Below are 11465 nucleotides of genomic sequence, written 5' to 3' on the forward strand. Positions count from 1 at the left end.
GGTGGTTCTCTCTCAGAAAATGTATGTTGGAAGTGTAGGCATGTTCTGATGGCTCTCTCCACGAATGAAGAGTGGGTGGAGGGGTATATATAGCCTCGATGCAAAATCTAACCGTTACACACAATTTACCAAACTTGGTGGGACCGAATCATGAAACTAGGTCGGACCGACTTAGTTCATAATGTGACCGTTAGGCATTTCGGTGGGACCGAATAGATCAACTTGGTGGGACCAATGTGTTAGGGTTAGGGTAAAGCCTCATCTCGGTTTGACCGATTACTCAAACTCGGTGGGACCGATTTGGGTAATAAGTGAAACAGAAAGTTGGCCAAGCAAACTCGATGGGGCCGATTGCATATTTCGGTGAGACCAAAATTATTACAATAGGCAATAGAGAGTTTGCAAGCCCATCTCTGTGGGACCAAGATCCCATCGGTGAGACCAAATTGATTAGGGTTTCTGGCAGTGGCTATGTCAAGAGAACTCGGTGGCGCCGGATAGAATGTTTCGGTGGGCCGAGTTTGACTTTTGGTTTGGGACATATGTGGATGTGAGAAAGTGGTTGAGGGCTTTGGAGCATATCACTAAGCACTTTGAGCAAGAAACTCATTAAGCAATAGCTCACCCCCTCTTAATAGTATTGGCTTTCCTATGGACTGAATGTGATCTTGGATCACTGAAATAGAAAATGCAGAGTCTTGAGCTTTGAGCTTGAGCCAATCCTTTGTCCTCATCATCTTGGAGGGGTTCCACATCCTCTAGTCCACACCACTCCATTGTTGAACTTATCTGAAACATACTAGGTAAGAGTATTAGTCCAACAAGAGATATGTCGACATTAATTACCAAAATCACCCAGGGAGCACTTGTGCTTTCACACAGGCAAGAACCCTTTCTTTGACTGCTCCATTTTGAACCTCTTCAAAACTTTATCAAGGTATGTGCTTTGTGAAAGTCCAATTAAGTGTCTTGATCTATCTCTATAGATCTTGAAGCCCAATATATAAGCAGATTCACCGAGGTCTTTCATTGAAAAATTCTTATTCAAGTATCCTTTTATGATATCCAGAAATTCTATATTATTTCCAATCAACAATATGTCATCCACATATAATATTAGAAATGCTACAGAGCTCCCACTCACTTTCTTGTAAATACAGGCTTCTCCAGAAGTCTGTATAAAACCATATGCTTTGATCACACTATCAAAGCGTATATTCCAACTCCGAGAGGCTTGCACCAGTCCATAAATGGATCGCTGGAGCTTGCACACATTGTTAGCACCTTTAGGATCGACAAAACCTTCTGGTTGTATCATATACAACTCTTCTTTAAGATATCCATTAAGGAATGCAGTTTTCACATCCATTTGCCAGATTTCATAATCATAAAATGCAGCAATTTATAACATGATTCGGACAGACTTAAGCATCGCTACGGGTGAGAAGGTCTCATCGTAGTCAACTCCTTGAACTTGTTGAAAACCTTTCACAACAAGTCGAGCTTTGTAGACAGTAACATTACCGTCAGCGTCAGTCTTCTTCTTGAACATCCATTAATTCTTGATGGCTTGCCGATCATCGAGCAAGTCAACCAAAGTCCATACTTTGTTCTCATACATGGATCCCATCTTAGATTTCATGGCTTCAAGCCATTTCGCGGAATCTGGGCTCATCATCGCTTCCTCATAGTTCGTAGGTTCGTGATGGTCTAGTAACATGACTTCCAGAACAGGATTACCGTACCACTCTAGTGCGGAACGTACTCTGGTTGATCTACGAGGTTTGGTAGTAACTTGATCTGAAGTTTCATGATCATCATCATTAGCTTCCTCACTGATTGGTGTAGGAATCACTAGAACTGACTTCTGTGATGAACTACTTTCCTATTCAGGAGAAGGTACAATTACCTCATCAAGTTATACTTTCCTCCGACTCACTTCGTTCGAGACAAACTCCTTCTCTAGAAAGGATCCATTCTTAGCAACGAATATCTTGCCTTCGGATCTGTGATAGAAGGTGTACCCAACAGTCTCGTTTGGGTATCCTATGAAGACACATTTCTCCGACTTGGGTTCAAGCTTATCAGGTTGAAGCTTTTTCACATAAGCATTGCAGCCCCAAACATTAAGAAACGACAACTTGGGTTTCTTGCCAAACCACAGTTCATATGGTGTTGTCTCAACGGATTTAGATGGTGCCCTATTTAACGTGAATGCAGCCATCTCTAAAGCATAACCCCAAAACGATAGCGGTAAATCAGTAAGAGACATCATAGATCGCACTATATCTAATAAAGTACGGTTACGACGTTCGGACACACCATTACGTTGTGATGTTCCAGGTGGCGTGAGTTGTGAAACTATTCCATATTGTTTCAAATGAAGACAAAACTCATAACTCAAATATTCACCTCCACGATCAGATCGTAGAAACTTTATTTTCTTGGTACGATGATTTTCCACTTCACTCTGAAATTCTTTGAACTCTTCAAATGTTTCAGATTTATGTTTCATTAAGTAGACATACCCATAACTGCTCAAATCATCTATGAAGGTCAGAAAATAACGATACCCGCCGCGAGCCTCAACACTCATTGGACCGCATACATCAGTATGTATTATTTCCAATAAGTCAGTTGCTCGCTCCATTCTTCCGGAGAACGGAGTCTTAGTCATCTTGCCCATGAGGCATGGTTCACAAGCATCAAGTGATTCATAATCAAGTGATTCCAAAAGCCCATCAGCATGGAGTTTCTTCATGCGCTTTACACCAATATGACCTAAACGGCAGTGCCACAAATAAGTTGCACTATCATTATTAACCTTGCATCTTTTGGCTTCAATATTATGAATATGTGTATCACTACTATCGAGATTCAAGGAAAATAGACCACTCATTAACGGTGCATGACCATAAAAGATATTACTCATATAAATAGAACAACCATTATTCTCTGATTTAAATGAATAACCGTCTCACATCAAACAAGATCCAGATATAATGTTCATGCTCAGCGCTGGCACCAAATAACAATTATTCGGGTCTGAAACTAATCCCGATGGTAGATGTAGAGGTAGCGTGCCGACGGCGATCACATCGACTTTGGAACCATTTCCCATGCGCATCGTCACCTCGTCCTTAGCCAATCTTCGTTTAATCCGTAGCCCCTGTTTTGAGTTGCAAATATGAGCAACAGAACCAGTATCAAATACACAGGCGCTACTACGAGCATTAGTAAGGTACACATCAATAACTTCTATATCAAATATAACTTTCACTTTGCCATCCTTCTTATCCGCCAAATAGTTGGGGCAGTTCCGCTTCCAATGACCAGTCCCTTTGAAGTAGAAGCACTCAGTTTCAGGCTTAGGTCCAGACTTGGGCTTCTTCCCGGGAGTAGCAACTTGCTTGCTATTCTTCTTGAAGTTCCCCTTCTTCCCTTTGCCCTTTTTTTTGAAACTAGTGTCTTGTTAACCATCAACACTTGATGCTCCTTCTTGATTTCTACCTCCGCAGCCTTTAGCATCGCGAAGAGCTCGGGAATTGTCTTTTCCATCTCTTGCATATTATAGTTCATGACGTGAGATAGGGTAGTTTTCAATGGTGAACATCACTATGTTGATCATATCTACTATACGATTCACGTTCGATCTTTCAATCTTAGTGTTCCGAGGCCATATCTGCATATGCTAGGCTCGTCAAGTTTAACCTGAGTATTATGCGCGTGCAAAACTGGCTTGCACCCGTTGTATGTGAACGTAGAGCTTATCACACTCGATCATCACGTGGTGTCTCGGCACGACGAACTGTAGCAACGGTGCATACTCAGGGAGAACATTTATACCTTGAAATTTAGTGAGGGATCATCTTATAATGCTACCGCTGTACTAAGCAAAATAAGATGCATAAAAGATAAACATCACATGCAATCAAAATAAGTGACATGATATGGCCATCATCATCTTGTGCCTTTGATCTCCATCTCCAAAGCACCGTCATGATCTCCAGCGTCACCGGCTTGACACCTTGATCTCCATCGTAGCATCGTTGTCGTCTGGCCAACTATAGCTTCTATGACTATCGCTACCGCTTAGTGATAAAGTAAAGCAATTACATGGCGATTGCATTTCATACAATAAAGCGACAACCATAAGGCTCCTGCCAGTTGCCGATAACTTTTACAAAACATGATCATCTCATACAACAATTTATATCTCATCACGTCTTGACCATATCACATCACAACATGCCCTGCAAAAACAAGTTAGACGTCCTCTACTTTGTTGTTCCAAGTTTTACGTGGCTGCTATGGGCTTCTAGCAAGAACCGTTCCTACCTACGCATCAAAACCACAATGATTTTTCGTCAAGTGTGCTGTTTTAACCTTCAACAAGGACCGGCCGTAGTCAAACTCGATTCAACTAAAGTTGGAGAAACAGACACCTGCTAGCCACCCGTGTGCGAAGCACGTTGGTAGAACCAGTCTCATGAACGCGGTCATGTAATGTCGGTCCGAGCCGCTTCATCCAACAATACCGCCGAATCAAAGTAAGACATTGGTGGTAAGCAGTATGACTATTATCGCCCACAACTCATTGTGTTCTACTCGTGCATATAATCATCTATGCATAGACCTGGCTCGGATGCCACTATTAGGGAACGTAGTAATTCAAAAAAATTCCTATGATCACGCAAGATCTATCTAGGAGATGCATAGCAACAGTGTGTCCACGTACCCTCGTAGACCGAAAGCGGAAGCGTTTAGTAACGCGGTTGATGTACTCGAACGTCTTCACGATCCATCCGATCCAAGTACCGAACGTACGGCACCTCCGTGTTCAGCACACGTTCAGCACGATGAAGTCCCTCGAGCTCTTGATCCAGTTGAGGACGAGGGAGAGTTCCTTCAGCCCGACGGCGTGGCGACGGTGATGATGAAGTTATCTTCACAGGGCTTCGCCTAAGCACTACGACGATATGACCGAGGTGATGAACTATGGAGGGGGCGCCGCACACGGCTAAGAGATTGTCTGTTGTGCTTTGGGGTGCCCCATGGCCACGTATATAAAGGAGGGAGGGAGAGAGGCCGGCGGCCATGAGGGGCGCGCCAAGGGGGAGTCCTACTTGGACTCCTAGTCCAAGTAGGATTCGCCCCCCCCCCCTTTCCTTTCTTCCACCGGAGGGAAAGGAAGGAAGGGGGAAGGAGAAGGAAGGAGGGGGCCGCGCCCCCACCCCTTGTCCAATTCGGTTTGGGCAGGGGGGAGGCGCGCGCCACCTCGTGGCCCTTCTTCCCTCTCTCCACTAAAGCCCACTAAGGCCCATTAACTTCCCCGGTGTGGCACCCCGGCTTAGAGAAACCGGAACACCCCGTATTCCAGCCCAGAGATCGAGGAGAAGTCTTCTGGAATACGGCACTGCTTAGCATAGAACAGAACAACTTTCTATTATTACACAAATATGAATACAAGGTCTCCGATATTTCAAGGAATAACATCAGCACAGCGACACTGCGCCATCCTCAGTTGCTCTATGCAAGCAGCAGAACAACTCGAAGCACCGGAAAAACTTCTAGCAGCGGAACAACGACGATGGTGGTGAACTCCACTCCGCAGGGAATCTGGCTGGAACGCTTATCCTAGCTCACACGAACGGAAACCATGACAAGCAAGCAATCAAATCCGGCATGACCTGCAAACTGGCATGACACGCCAGGTCAGTACATTGAATGTACTTGCAAGCTCACAATAACTAGAAGCATTCAAGACATACAATAGCATGGAAATTACAGGTTAAACACGGATTAACATTATATTATCCGAACAACATAGCCTGAACAACATGGTATAGCTAGAACAATATGAGCATGGCATGATCATATGAATCTGATGATACTAGCATGCAACATGAAAACACTATGTGCACCATTTATTCTGCTCGGGCTACCTCATAACCATCACATGCATCACTTACCAACCTCGGACATCACACGATCATCTCAGGATCAAATCAAGCTTGGTATAAACAAGACCGTAGTGATCTTTAAATGACCACAAGGATCTTGATCTTTACCCATGATTCTCGCACAACATCACGAATATCCAACAACTCGGTAGCCTCGATACCACGGTGATCATTCACGGATCACAAACGGAACCACTCTAGGCTCAACGGGTTACCTTGTAACCAAACGGTGATCATTCACGGATCACAAACGGAACCACTCTGGGCTCAACGAGTTACCTCGTAACCAATCAGTGATCATTCACGGATCACATAACCAACTTATCTCATAATCGAACCGGGGTTGTTATTAAGCAAGTTATTATTATTACTGTTGAATCACAGTGTGACCGACATGAACTGGGCCCTTATCCGTGGGCGCGGCTATCGATAGATTTAATATACACTCTGCAGAGGTTAGTACACTGTACCCACACCACGGAACCCATGGCCTCGCACTCCCATTCGGGTGGACCAACGGCGTTCTGACAAAACCGATCTACTGCCATGACAGTCTCCCGGCCACTCCGACTCACTCCCTACTGGGCTAGTCCTGGGTGGCCCCGTGTCTACCAAAGACACCAACGGCCACCTTCGTGGCAAAACGGCCACCATCGTGGCAAAAACAGTCCAAACGGGAACAAGGATCAATAACAACAACCAGCACACAAGGCTTATGTCCGCCTACCTGATCAGGGTAGCGCGCGCCCATAACCTTCCCTCTTTGGATGCACCGGCGAGAGGCATGACAATAGACCCAGTTAGGACCTTCCCATAAAGGTAAGCGTGGTTGCACTGGTCAGCTCGATATGGTGGCACCATGACTCAGCCAATAGTTGTTCAAGTTCAATTTAATCCGGTTAAACTTGAATGCAAATATGCTGAGCCATGATAAAATAACATGATGCAATTACAATGCATGAGCAGGATATCAACATAAGCATGAGGGTACAACATAACTACCCACCATATCACAATGAATCATATTCAACTGAGCATGGCATAATGATGAGCATGAATATTACTAGTACAACACTACTCATAGCATAACATGACCATTATCATCAACAATAAGTACCATGCAAGAACACAGTAATAACATAACCGAGTAAACACTTAACTAACCGACAACAAGGAACAATACATATTAATGGTACTCGGTAACCAACGTCAGTCATGCACCGAAGAACATGACCAACCCAACATGTATTGCTATCAAGCAAGAACAATATGAAAGTAATACTAGCAAGTAGAACATGATAACAGAGTGTAAGGAAACATCACAAGACGGTAACCACCGATCCATAAACATAATCGAAATAACGACAGCAGTAGCAAACAAACATACAGTTATTAAAGATTCAAGTTGAAAACCAATGCTACTGCATGGCTATCATGCAAATGGTGGTTGTGGCTTTCCTGGGTGAAGGAAACACCGGGGAGTAGTGCGGTGAAGCCGCGGAAAGAATCATCGGAAACAGTTCTCTCTCAGAGGGGCTATTTACGGCAAGGGCAAAATGATCATTTTCACAGGGTCAAACCATAGTGAAAATGAAACCAACAGAACGGGCTCGACGAAACGAAGAAGTGGGCTTTGGAATCACCTCATTTGGAGTTGTGAGCAAAACGTTATAGCCCGACGGAGTATAGGGACCAATATGCAAAAATAACTCTACAAACAGGCCCCTGAGTGAGAAAACAGAAAATGCCTAAGGAGAGAATACGTTGTCAAACTAGGAAAGCGCACTTACGGCTGCAGCAGAATAGGAATACGCTTTCTGAAGACGAAAACGTACTTCTAGAAAGTACGTTTCCACTTATCCAGCGTGGCAGTGGGGCCCGTGGCGCTGTGCGGCTGACGAGTGGGGCTCGCCTTATCCATCTCTCTCTCTCTCTCTTCTCGCCTGGCTTCTTCCTCGCGCCCGACAGAGAAAGAGGAGAGGCGGGGCTGGCTCGGCCGGTGTCTGGCCTGACCGTCTCCGGCCATCTCCAGCCGTGGGGATGGCGCCGGCGAGCGAGGCTTGACCCACCGCGTCCATCCAGAGGGTAATCAGGCGCCGGGGAGGGACAAACCGGCGGCGTCGCGCAGCAACACCAAGCAGGGGAGGCGGCGGCCGATCTTGGGGACGACGGCCACAGCTACTCCGGCGACTAGTTGAGGGGAGGGGGAGGCTTGGTGGGTAGAGGGGAGGCCTCTGGTGGTGGTGGACGGAAGGGAGGGGCTCGGCTTTGGGCTAATTTAGCTGAGGCGCTCCGGCGATCGTGGCGGCCAATAGAGACGGGGAGGAGCTCCGGGGCTCGGGCGAGAGGCTTGGAGGGGCTAGATGAGGGTGTGGGAGAGGCTGGAAATTGTTGTCTACGGGTAAGTCCTTCCAGGGGAGGTTTCAACTGCGGTGGTAGATCGATGAAAACTGCTCTGGTTGAACGATAAGTAACCTCTGAAGTTTATTGTAGTAAACTTGGTCGTGAACTGCTGATCAACAGGAAGGAAATTGGGAGCAATGGAGTTGTCTGCGAGGTTTAGGGTAAGAAGGACTTTCATCCTGGTAACTTTGAGAAGATTTGGACCAAGATAAATCATAGTTGCTTCACAACTGCATTTTTGGTCCAGAAATAAGATTTGAATGATGCACTCACATGGAGCATCAACTTGAGCTCAAATTTGGCAAGGCTTAGTGATTTGGTCATAGTAAGAATCTGTAAAAATCTCATACCAATTGGATTCACCAAAATGGTACTTCCTTCACAGCTATCTTCACTGACCAGAATCTTGGAATAATTTTGGTGAACAAATGGCTCAGTGAAATGATGCCAAATTTGGTGGAGAGAAGTTATTTGGGTAGAATTACAATCTGGTAATTTATCAGGATTTTTGAAACAATAAAAATTATACTTGCTTCATAACCTGAAAATATTGCCATAATCAAAGATTTGGTCCTGTGCTCACATAGATCATTGGATGGGGCTGAAATTTGGAGGAGGCTAATTATATGATCACATGAAGTGGCATGCAAAATTTCAACTCATTTGGATGCTCCTAGCTAGTACTTCCTTCACAGTGGCTTCTGTTTGACAGAAACTTTGAAAAATCACTGAGGAAGATTGGCTAGGCAAATAAAGTTGAATTTTGGCATGAGGCAATTATTTTGGACATGAAAGAATGCCCAACAAATTTGGGAGCAAACAAGATAAGATAAATGACACTTCCTTCACAAAGTGCCACTCTGGACAGAAAGGAAGAATAACTTTTGGAGAATTATTCTTGGGCTAGGACAGGAACGTTTGGGCATATTTGAGCACTATATGACCCAAAGAAATTATGATAATTATTTGGGAATTTTTGGATGGACAGAAATATAGGTTTCTTCACAACCTAGGGCAGACAGGGTTATTCCTTTAATAGAAAAAGGAATATTCCCTAGAAAAAAGAAATTAGGGTTTGGTCAAGCAGTGGAGTGACATGATCTTGGTAAGGTTTTGAGAATCATGAGTCTCTTGGGAGAGGAAATGAAGATGATTTCCCAGGTGACAAGGCCACAGAACCACTCCAAAAAGAAAAACAGAGCAAAAACCAATAAATCAAAAACAAAAAGAAAAGGGCCAAAAACCAGGCTATTACAAACCTTCCCCCTTAAAGAAATCTCGTCCTCGAGATTTGGTTGCTCAGGGAACAAGTATGACTTGAGGACACCGTTTCCATCTCGGGTATCCTTTTTCCTTTAGTTATTGTTCCCCCAAGAATTTCTGATGATTGACTTACCTTGCTCTGGGGTGGCTTGCATCACCTTTCCCTAGCTTCTGATGGGTCTTTGCTCATATACCAATCCCTTTTTACTGACGTTGATTCTCCATACCTGTGGTGATATCCAATGGATCTGGGCATAAATTTTCGTTTGGTTATGAAAAACTTTTTACTTCTCTCATGGGGTTGCTTCAAATAAATGCAGGCCTCCTGATTCCAATAAATGCCGGGAATTAATCATGGCCATCTTCTGACGGACTCTGACTGCTCATAAGGGGTACTGCTTTATTTTTGATTTATTCCTTTGGCTCGAGCATGAGATATGTACCAAAGGTTCGACTGTCTTTTGTCGTGAGCAATATAACGGGGTATGGGGTTATAGCTGTGTCATACCTCAAATATTTACATCTTGAGACTGGCCTGACCGGGGTCTGACGGACAATTTCTTTTCCCTGGCGGACTGACTGTGTACTTGATTCCGTCGGTGAGTATACCGGGTCTGAGCTGATTGTTCGGTTGTTGACTTTCTCATTTTGTCGGTATACCCATTTGGATTTTTCCACACTACCCATTCCAAGTGGGTCAGCAGGGTATGAAATCCTTGTAAAACAGAGTAGGCCTCTGAGAGTATGCCTTTGTGGATCCATATGGAATTACGGCCTCCAACTGATTTGGGTATCTGGACCCTGATGGTCGTGCAGAAATCATCATACCTTTGATGTCAGTCTCACCCTTTAACGGTCATGATTTTCTTTGTTAGGATACCTTACTGAAATAACTTGGCCACACCTGTCCTTGATTCTTCGTATGACCATGACTGTGGTTAGTGCAATATTGTTGGCATTATTCTTTTTGCTTGTTTTCTTACCTGGGTCTGCACACATATGACATATGTTCGGGGCTTGGAGCTGTACGGAGCTCATTGTTGAGGCCAACCGTACAAGAAGGTGACAAGGTTTTAGGACATCTCCTTGTCAGTTGCAGGAATAATGACCTTGATGACCATTTTCAAGACTGTTGATTCGGTGATGTCATCCCCAGATCTTGTTGATCCTTGTAATTCATGAGATGTATCTCTGCTTATTTTCCTTTGCCTGACTCATAAGGCTGTGGGATCCTTACTTTCCTTAGGTATATCTGCTGGATCCTTGTCGTATCTCGTATGAGTGACTGATATGGCTGGGATGCATGCTCACCATATATAAGAACCATATGCGACCAAACACTTGATTCTTGAGGTAGGCATATGTTTTGACTGATTTGTACTTCTGACCCAAAAATATTGCTGATCTGACTCTTGAGATGTACTGCCATATATTGGCAACTCATCATGTAACCTCTGAGGACGGTGTATTAGTATGATACTGATGCAGACTGAATGGCTTACGAGAGAAGCCGTCCGAGTAGCTTGCTGAGGAAGACTTGTTAACTTCTGCTCAAGTCTTTTGTCTGTGTATCGTATCGAAGAAGGCTCTATAGCTTATACACGAAGCTTGGTCAGATTATTGTGCTGGAGAAGCCTGAGTTCCGTACTTGAGAAGCTTCTCCTCGGGTTTGCTTGTTGAGAAAAATTCATTTCCATCTGTCAGAAGCTTTTACCGAGGTATCTGGTTGAGAAAGACCGGGCATCTTGGACCGGACATTGTTCACATATTATGCTGAGGAGATTTGAGGAGCCTTGCATCATAAATTTCTTCCGATAACGTGTGGAAGACTGAGTT

The sequence above is a fragment of the Triticum aestivum genome, chromosome 5D (genome assembly GCF_018294505.1).
Source record: "Triticum aestivum cultivar Chinese Spring chromosome 5D, IWGSC CS RefSeq v2.1, whole genome shotgun sequence".
Lineage (NCBI taxonomy): Eukaryota > Viridiplantae > Streptophyta > Magnoliopsida > Poales > Poaceae > Triticum > Triticum aestivum.